This window comes from Phyllostomus discolor, chromosome 10 (assembly GCF_004126475.2).
Source record: "Phyllostomus discolor isolate MPI-MPIP mPhyDis1 chromosome 10, mPhyDis1.pri.v3, whole genome shotgun sequence".
NCBI lineage: Eukaryota > Metazoa > Chordata > Mammalia > Chiroptera > Phyllostomidae > Phyllostomus > Phyllostomus discolor.
In genome coordinates this window covers 13,983,692-13,993,777 of record NC_040912.2, presented here as the reverse complement: position 1 = coordinate 13,993,777, position 10,086 = coordinate 13,983,692, and the positions used below count along the sequence as shown (strand labels likewise).

The window sequence follows — 10,086 nt, the reverse complement described above, 5'->3', positions numbered from 1 at the left end:
AGTAGCTGATGCCCGGGGCAGGAGGCCACGCTGGAAGGCTGTGAACTGGCATGAACACCCCCCAGCCTCCAAACCAGGGTGGGTTTCATGCACATGTATTCTCATTGGAGAAGGACTGAAGTACTGCATGCGGCAAGCAATGGCTCTTTCCAGTGCTGCGGATGGAGACCCTTAAGGAGGGCCTTTTGTTACTGTTGATCGCCCGTTTCGATATGAAAAATGAGGCTCCAGGGTAAACTACCTAAGAAAGCAGAACAAAGAAAGGGCTTCACTGCTTCCCAAAGACGAGGGGAAAAGAAGAGAGGGTCCCTGGTGGGACGTCGTGGTGGGGGCTGGGGTGGGGTGGAGGGCAACAGCCCGGGAATGTTCCTGGGAACTTGAAGGGCTGGGGAAGGTCAACGGGGTGGAAGCCCCTCTCTGTAGCCCCGCCCCAAACCTCCCGTAACAACTGCTACCGACAGCCTTGGTGCCACTAAGTGTCGGTGAGGGATGGGAGACCGGGGGGGGGGGGGGGGGGGGGGGGGGGGGGGGGGGGGGGCGGGCGGCGCCTGTGATAGGAGGAGGCGGATGTGGAGCGGAAGCTCCACCACTTACAGCAGGAAACGCAGATGCCAGGCTGAGGCGGGAGGAGGTCAGAGCCCTGGGAGCTAGAGATCCATCAGCCCCCTCCCCCCCCCGGAGATTCCCAGGGATGCCCGAGGGGACCCTGGGTTTCTCACTTCACATAAGCCAGTGGCTCAAGCCACTTCAATTCAACGTTACAGAAAAGGGCAACCCCCTAATGCTGGAAGGAGAAAACCCAGTCCACTGACTTCTCAGTTACAAGTGTAATTGAGGTTAATTTATACACATTTTCTAAGAAAGGCACAATGACATGTCCTGGGCCCAAAGTAATAAGAATTGCTCCATAGCACAGGTCTACCAGAAACTGTGGCACAATCTTTGTCAACTGTAGGGAGAGAAAAAAGTTTTATTTGACTGCTTTTGAGTGCCCGGCTGGGTCTGAAAATTGAACTGACAAAAGACAGATTACCAGGAGAAAAAGCATACGGATTTTATTGAGTTTTTACTTGTACATGGGAGCCTTCATGAGAAAATGAAGACCCAGAGGAGCGATCAGAGCAGGAGGCTTTTGTACCTTTTAGACAAAGAAACAATAAATTTGTAACGAATTGATGACAAATGGGTTTAGGCTAGGAGTGGTAAACGGTGAAGAGGTAACTGGGAAGATGAGGGCAAGTTTCTCAAGGTCGGCTTGTACAGAAGTTCTGGCCCCCGATTCCCCGTCCATCTCTGGTGATAAAAACGTCTTTCCTCTTTCAGCAACAAGGAGGTGTCTTTCACGTGGAAGCTTTATGATTCGTTTCAAGGAGGAAGGGTGAGACGAGGTCAGAGTGATCTTCCTGCCAGTTTTTAAAGTTCCTTCAGTTTAAGATATTCAATATGCTAGGGTGCCGTACTGGGGGCTGGGGGAGGGGGTTGGTAGCATGACCTGCATCCCATCAAAAGCAAAAAATGCAGTTCTATAAATATATATATTTAATTTTTGTTTCTCTTTGGAGTTCCAGTTCCTCTCAGTCATTCAGCAGCTACGGGGTCGTAGCTGAGCTGGGGGGTGGCAGGTGAGAAGGGAAGGGTGTCTGGACTGCCGAGGTCCCACTTAGGCCATCTTTCTGCCCTTGGAGGGACGACAGCCACCTTCTACTGACCTTTGGTTATTGGCCCACGTGAGATGGGCGGAGTTGTCCTTCATTCCCAACCAGACGGCCCTCCCAGGTCCAGCTTGTGCAAAGCTTGTCCTATGTCCCCCAGGCTCTCGGGAATCGTTTGCTGCCTCTACAACAGGGGCAGGAAGCTCTGTGGGTCTGCCTAAGACCCTCCCCCACCTCTGGGCCACTCTTGGATGCATGCGAAGTGCCCCGGCCCCCCATCTCAGTGAGGCTCAGGGAGCTTAGGCCTGCCGCCTCTCAGAGGAGACTCGTCTGGGAACGAGGCCACAGACCTGCTCACCACCATCAGCTCCCTCAGCCCAATGGGAGGCTTCATTTCTCCACCCTGATCGGGAGAGAGGCGAGGCCGCAAGTGCACCTCAGGGACCCCCAGCTTCTCAGCCCTCCTTCCTCCCCCTGCAAGGGTGCAGCTCCGGGCCCAGGCACTCCCCAGGCCCCCTTGCAGGCGCCATGCTCTTACATGATCGGATACTCCTCCGGACCTGCCTGGCCCAAACTTCTGAAAGTCTACAAAGCTGCTTTTGCCATGACTGGGCACCTCTTTCCTGAGGCAGAGACCTAAGGGACAGTGTCCCTGCGTTGACCTCTGTACCCATCCTTGGGAGTTCGTGGAGGGTCAGCTGGCCCTGTGCCTCTCAGAAAAATCCCCAGAGTGGGTCCTCCCAGGGTACCAGGCCCCATCGACAGAATGCATAGAAAGCATTTGCAATTCAGCCTCTTCTCCTGAGAATTCTTTTTTAACTAACCCAGACGATAAAAAAAAAAATCTGGCTCCTTTTAAAGTATTGATTCTCTTAAATCTTCTTTGAGTATTCAAGTGTCTTCTATCTTAAGAACTTTTATTCAAATCATAGATTTTGAACTTGAGGTTCACGAACTCAGGAAATGATATGCAAAATTGTGTGGGTGCCTTTTTCTGAGGTAAGCATCTATGGATTTTTTTTTTTTAAATCAGATTCTTCCAAAGAGTTTGTGAGCCAGATGAGGTTAGGAACTGTTGCTTTTTAAGCCAACATCACAAGTCTGTTTCCCCAGGACCTTTGTGTGTCCCTTTGGCCACACTCTGAAGTTCAGAGAGTAAACATCTGTCGAAATGAAAAGGATCGTTCTGTGCAATGAATCAAAGCCTCGAAAACCCGAACTGCATGCCTGACACCTCTTCCCACAGGCTCAGCATGTGATGGCACATTGCAGTTTTGAGAGAAGATTACATGTGACATCTGTCACCTCTTGGTCACTCTTCAAGCACAGTATGTGAACAGGTACCCCCCTCTGCTTGCACCCCCACCGACTTACCTTAACATAGATGTTGCGTAGTGTAAAGCTCTTGGATGTGCATTACGTCATCCGACCGACCCCACAGCTCCACAGGGAAGTGAAGGCAGATAGTCCTGGCCCCATGTTACTGATGCAGGCGGGACCAGGGGCTGACCTCAGTTCTTTAAAACATTGTTTTTAATTAAAAAGCCATTATAAGACACTTGTTTTTTGGGCCTTATTTGCAAATAAAATCATTGCAGATATAATTAGTTAAGAGAAGGTCACACTAGAGTAGGGTGGGTTCCTGATTCAATGTAACAGTTTTCTTATAAGAAGAAAAACTTGACTCAGTCATGCACACAGGGACAATGTCATGTAAAGGTGAAGGCAGAAATCAGAGTGATGCTTCTACAAGCCAAGGAATGCCCACGTTGCCGGCAAACCACCAGAAGCAAGGCGAAGGCAAAGACCAGATTCTCCCTCATAGCCCTCAATACCTTGATCTTGGACTTCTGGCCTTCAGAACCGTGAGGTGATAAATTGTTGTTGTTTGTGTCTCCTGGTCTGTGCTGCTGTGTTGCAGGAGCTCCAGCAAACTAATGCATACTCGAATCCACAATTTTTAAAAACTAAAGGAAAACCTGACCCCTTGCTTGGTGTAAGATATTAAAATGATACAGAAATATGTAGAATCAAATGTGGAATGCCCCCCTTCCCAGTACCAGTCCCCTCCCAGTTATACTGGGTAATTACCATTCTAGAACTTTTTCTATGCATTTATATACATATTTATAGAGATGCTCATGTGTATTTTTAAACCCTGTTTTTCTGACTCTGAGTTTTTACTACCTGTCATTTTTCTCTCAGATATGGGAGAGAATGTTTACTCTTCCAATGGTTGTGAGTTAGGACTGTATTTTCTCTTCAACAAGCCATTCAAAGTGTGTGTGTGTGGGGGTGGGTGTGTGGGTGAGTGCCTGAATACTCATTCCCAGGAAGAGAGAAAAATTCAAACAAAAGGACCTCCACGAGTCCAAACATTGCGAAAGCTTTCTGGGATTGCAAAAGCAGATACACTCGCTTTGCCTTCAGCCCACAGGCAGGCACTGGGTCAGAGGTGTGAAATGCAAGTTCCGAAGACGTTTTCTTCCTAGCTCAGGGGTAGCTCCTGCTCCTCCGTAAACACAGTTGGTAGTTGTTTACCCACAAAGATCTGACCACCGCCCTCCAAGTCCCACCTGTTAAAAATAGAGCTTCCCCACCGCCTGAACAAGGTGCCACTCTCTTCTTCTTTCATCTCAGAAATGCCTGCGTTTAAAAAAGAGAAGGCAAACCCGAAAAGACAACCCTGTCTCCAGATGGCCGTAGCTGCAGCGCTCATATGGTGCCTGGGAGGAGAGGCAGAACCCCGGGGCTCCATCTGCAAACGAGAAGAGAAGCTCTGGGCCAGAGCGATGACGTCACAGTCACGTCCCGTAGCACCGGGAGCCACTTCCCACCTCACTCACCACAGCCCTTCAGTAGTTGCTTCCCTGAGCACCAAAGGAGGCGTCCCTGCATAATAACTGAGGTTCAAAATATTGCATTAATGTGCTGCCCATGGAAGATAAAGCAGTAGAAGAAAGAGAGAGAGGACCATGGAGTCCCACAGGAACAGCAGAAGAGGAAGGACGCTGTGCAGAAGGAGGGGGGTGGAAGAAAGCGGGGAGGAGTGATGAGGAGGGGTGTGGACACAAAAACCTTGGTGTCCTGCATTAGCCGGGCCCCACCGGTGGCTCCGTGACAGTTAATTTTATGTGTCAAAATGGCTAGGCCATGGCATCCAGATATTTCTTTAAACGGTATTCCTGATGTTGCTGTGAAGGTGTTTTTTTTTGGGGGGGGTGATATTTACATTTAAATCAGTAGACTTTGAATGGATCAGATTGCTTTGCATAATGTGGGTGGGCCTCACCTCATCAGTTGAAGGCCTTAATAGAAAGAGACCGACCTTTTGCTCGGGGAACTATGAGAAATTCTACTTGCAAACTGCCTTCAGACTCGAACTGCAATTCTTCCCTGGGCCTTCAGTGTATTGGTCTACCTCACAGATCTGTTAGACTTGTCAGCCTGCACAATCACAAGTCTTCCTTGGAACCAATCAGCCTCTCAATGTCTCTCTTTTTCCCCTCCGTGTACACCCATGCCACTTCTCATGCCAAAAGGTAAGGCATATTTCTCCTCTCCTTGAATCTGGCCTGGCCCTGTGATTGCTCTGACCAATGAAATACGGCAGATGTAAAATTCTGTGACCTCTAAGTCCAGGCCTTGAGAGGCTTGGAACTTTTACTTCCTTCCTGTTGGGGCACTTGCGCCGAGAATGCTCCCACCCGGAGGCCCTCAGCACACTTTGGAAGACCCTAGCCACACAGAGAGACTGTGTGGAGCAGAACCTCGGTGCTCCAGTAAGTGAGTACTGCCCATTCAGGAGTCATCGCCAGCTTGGTTTTTTCAGAACCAGATGAACCCTCAGATGCGTGTGGCCCCAGATAACATCGCCTGGAGCAGAAAATCTGCCCCACTGAGCTCAGTCCACCCACAGCATGGTGAGAGAGAAAATCATTGTTGTTTTAAGCCACTACGCTTTGGGCTGGCTTGTTACACAGCAATAGACAACCTACCTTAAAATTCAACCTGAGGTAGAAACGTTGTCTACTAATAGCTCCGTGTTGAGGGATGGCTTTGTCTGTGCCCTATAAGAACCCAGCAGAGCTACCAGAGATGGGTGGCCCTTATTTTCAAACCCAGGGCCCCCCTTTGTTAGGTCTTCGGGCAGTTACCCCCAACCATGCCAGGGCCCCAAGTGGAGAAAAATCACACCACTACACCTTCTGCGCTTGAACTCACCAGCTAAGAACTACTTCTTCAGCTCTGTTTTCCAATAGCCAATGATTTGTTCATTAAAAGACAAAATAGCCTTGGACTAGTTTGATGACAAACCCTTTAGCACGTAGAACAGAGGAAGAGTGGTGTTGGGGTGGAGGCAGGAACTTCACCCTGGGGTCGTCTGAATTAACTCCACTGTTATTTTCTTGGGAGGCATCTGGCCTTAATGGCTTCCTTGCAACATTATATTACACTGCCTTGCCCAAGGTCATTATCAAGCCAAACCACAGTGGAACTAGGCCAAACTGCTCATAAACTTCACTTTATGACCTACCACAGGAATGTCCTCCATCTCTCAAGAAGGAGATTCATCCCAGTCTGTCCTATGGGAAGTTTGATGTTCAGACCTGGTAGTTTTGTTAAGACCTTTACAATACAGACTTAATTGAAAAGAGTGAACGAAATTCATAGATTCACACTGCAACAGGGTCTGAACTGTGTACTGTGCATTCAGGTGTGTCAAAAAATGTAGGCTATCTCCTTCTAAATCATCTGACATTTCTCAGGTCACCACATTAATTAGTTGCAGGGAAGAGGGCAGGGGGAGGTTCAAGTACAAAACCCGAATTTGCCGCAAATGATGGCCACACAGCCTCTTTGAGTTAAGCCATCTGTCTTATTCTCTTAGGGTATTCGGTTTTCCCCTCCTCCTGCTTTTTTTTGAGGGGGCAAAGTGGGAGGACTGTGCAGCTTGCATGACCTGGGGGACAGACCTTCATTGTTCTGTGGAGGGGGGCATAGGGGAGGGGTCCTGCCTAGTCCCTAGACTGATGGTCACAAGGGTGTCTGGTTCCAGGCTCTCTCCCTGGTCATACGCTGCTCCCCAGGTCTCTCCCCAGGCTGCTCCGCGTGGAGTCAGGGGAAAGCACCAGTGGGAGAGAAGGAAACAGATTGCGAGCGCGGTGCCCCTCTGTGAGTGGGAGATGCTGTGCCGGGTGCATGTGGGGGAGAGCTTTATAGCGGGCAACTGCGAGTGGGGAGCAGCTTGATGGGGTGGCAGCTGCTGCCTGTGTGGAAATGGCGACAGCAGAAGAGAGGATTGTTAAGAGGTTTTGTTGGGTGTTAAGAACACTATCCCCAGCCCCGGCTCTTGGGTCATTTGTAACAGGAAAATAGCACTGGACAGGTTTCATTATCCGCTGTGCCTATTATAAACCGAGGTGTGTTTTTTAAAGTGTCCCTTATAGGACAGGAATCACAGCCATGTCCCTACAAAGTTTCTCCTGTTTGGGGCCCTCTTCATTTGCTGTGTTTTGAACAGCTGCATGCTCTCTGGGGAAGGCAGTTTGGCCTAAAGGATCACAATCAATGTTATTTTTGAGCAAGTCTAGAAATCGCCTGGTGGAATCTAAGAAAAAAAACAAAAAGGTTGAATACAAATTTCGTTGTTTGTTTTGGGGGCATCAGCTCACAACGGCAATTGGTGATGTTGTCTGTAGAAGATCTTTTACAGATCCTTATAAATGTTTAAACAGATCTTATGTCTTTGAAAAGCACCATAGTGCATGTTTACGTTATGGAGAGCAAACACAAACACCAACACGATTTGTAAAAAATAAAGACCAGAGATCTAACACCGCACAAACCGGGGATGTTGCGCCTGGAGGTGCCGTTCCCGGGGACGGCGGTGTACAGGAGTCAGGAAGCGCGTGGAAATTGGGAGGATAGGCTCTGACACTCTGGGGGAAATGACTCAGAGGAGACCGCCGTCACGTTTTCAGGGGATTTTCTTAGTGCGAGAAAGAAGGGATTTCTTTATGTCTAGGGTTTTTTACATGGAGACATCTCGATGGGTATCTATTTCCTCCGTGCTTTTCGGCTTTCCTTTGAACTGACGCTGTACGCGCACTGAGCCACGCGGGGTCTCAGTTCCATTCAGGTTTCACGACACATGCTCTAAGGCGCGGCTAATCGCACAAGCTAAAGTAATGCCTTTGTCTAAATGCCATATGTTTGAACAGAAAATAGAGTCTCTAGGACCTTTGTGATCACCCCGAATGCTTGTTTCTGCATGTCCGGATCTGTGTGGACAAAGCTAGAGAAAGCACGAGGTAAGGTATGAGAGCTGACAGTCACATGTAATAAGTATGCTTCTTGAGACTGGCACGTGATTTTGTGATATTATTTTAAGTTTCCCGACGATAGGGGAGAAAAGGAGCTGGAATAGAAGTTTCTTTCTTTCTTTTTTTTTAAGCATATGAAAATTTATTACTACTGGGTTTTCACCATCAAGCTTATGATCTTGATCTTCCTTCTTGCCTTTGTATAAGGCCAAAAGAGAGACATTGGCTACTTTGACAACCTTAAAGCGAACTCCAGGAATGTCACCAATAGCATGACCTTTTCGACCAAATCCAGCAACCAGAACTTCATCATTTTCCTCAATAAAATTCAAACAACCATCATTGGGGACAAAGGCCGTGGGTTTTTGTTTGTTTTTTTTTTTTTTTGCCATTCTTGATCAGCTGGGCCCTGACACACTTCCTGATGGCAGAATTTGGCTGTTTGGCCTCAACACCTACTTTTTCCAGCACAATTCCCTTTGCATGAGAAGCGCCTCCAAAAGGGTTGGCTTTCAGGGCTGTGCCTAAATGGGCCTTCTTGTATTGCTTATCATGCCACTTCTGGTCTCAATAGTGGCTCCGGAGCTTCCTGGCAGTACGAAGACCGCGACACTTGCCCATCCTGCCGGGGCCACGGGCCTGAGCGAAAGAGAGAAGTTTCTTTAATCCGTGTGTTGATTGGGCACAAGAGAAGTTATGAGTAGCAGCGTCTAGTTTTCTGTTGATCCAGCGCTGACCTAGACTGGAAGTCCTGAACCCACGCAGTGCGGGTCGGATGCGACCCTCAGACCTGCTTTGTCCGGCTTCCCAGTGTTTCCTGCTTGTTCTCAGTTTTCCCCTCATCCCCTGAGGATGCCTTCTCCCTGCCCCCCCACAACTACCACACACCCTGCTGCCTTGAGTTCCTGCCTTATTGGTCCCTGCAGCCATTTTCTTTTTGTAATCCTTGGTGAGAGTTTATAGAAATTAGTTCCATAAGTTGACCATAAAACCTACAAAGCAATTTGGTTATGCATCGGTTGCCGTATGGTTTCCAGATTTACTGCCAAGAGGCCTCAGAACAGAAGAGGAAGCACTTGGTTGGCTCTCCCTGCGGCTCTCTCAATGTTATGCGCTTAGTTCCCTCATAACTTTGGACCTAAAAATAGCATTGCAGCACCCTACTCACCCTGATGGTATTAGATTATTCTCCCGCCCCGAACACACGTTTTAAGAGCTAGAGGATTCTCATGCTCAAAAGCATCAAAGCTGAACTCCTGGAAAGAAAGTCTGTTTCAATAGTGCATAAGCCTGAACGGGGCATTTCAAACCTTTCTTGAGGCCTAATGAGAATCAATGGCATTTTTCACCTCCAGAATTCATTGTGTACTTTTTTCCACCACTCTGAATAGGTTACAAAGAAAAGACTTTATTATGGAAAAGACCATGTCAATCACATTAGCGTCTATTCAAATAATATTCCTGTGTGTTAGAATCCCTTAGTAAGTCTCCTTCCATTTTTCTAAGGAAAAAAAAATCTGGGTAGCAATATTATGTGTTTAAAAATAAGAGCCAGCTGCTCATCACACTTCCACAGCTTTCCCCAGCCCCCACTTCTTTGCAGGGCAGGCAGGAAGTCAAATTTCAGTTTTATTTTACTTTAAAAAATATCTTGTATGGCAAGGCCATTTTCTGGGTAGATGGAGCTGGTGCCTGGAAGTGGGTATTTTTGTGCCATGCCTCCCTAGGTAACAAACGTAGTTATCCATTTCGCACATTGTCTGTCCCAGCACTTTATAGACGAGAGGGGCTGGACAGCACACACATTTTGGAAAACCTGTGTTATTTCACCAATTAATAAAACCATGTCGTAAGCTGACGTGTTACCTACTTTTTTTCTTAAGGGAAAAAAATACCTAAGATAGTAGATGTCGTAGGTTGGTGGCAAAAATGGCCCCCATTCTCTACCCCCTTCTCACACTCAGGCCCTTTACAAAGTGACTTTTTAACTCCTCCCATCGAGAAGGTTCTGTTTCCCCACTCTTGAACCTGGGCTGGTCTTTGACTTTCCTTGGCCAGGGGCAGAAGCGGTGGAGTGCCAGTGCTCAAGAGAGCTCGTGCTTCCATTC

The 10,086-nt window shown here is 48.1% G+C and overlaps 1 pseudogene; it reads right to left on the bottom strand.

Moving 5' to 3' along the window:
• Positions 1-7,903: 7,903 nt before the first annotated feature.
• Positions 7,904-8,632, bottom strand: LOC114507292 (annotated as a pseudogene).
• Positions 8,633-10,086: the final 1,454 nt, after the last annotated feature.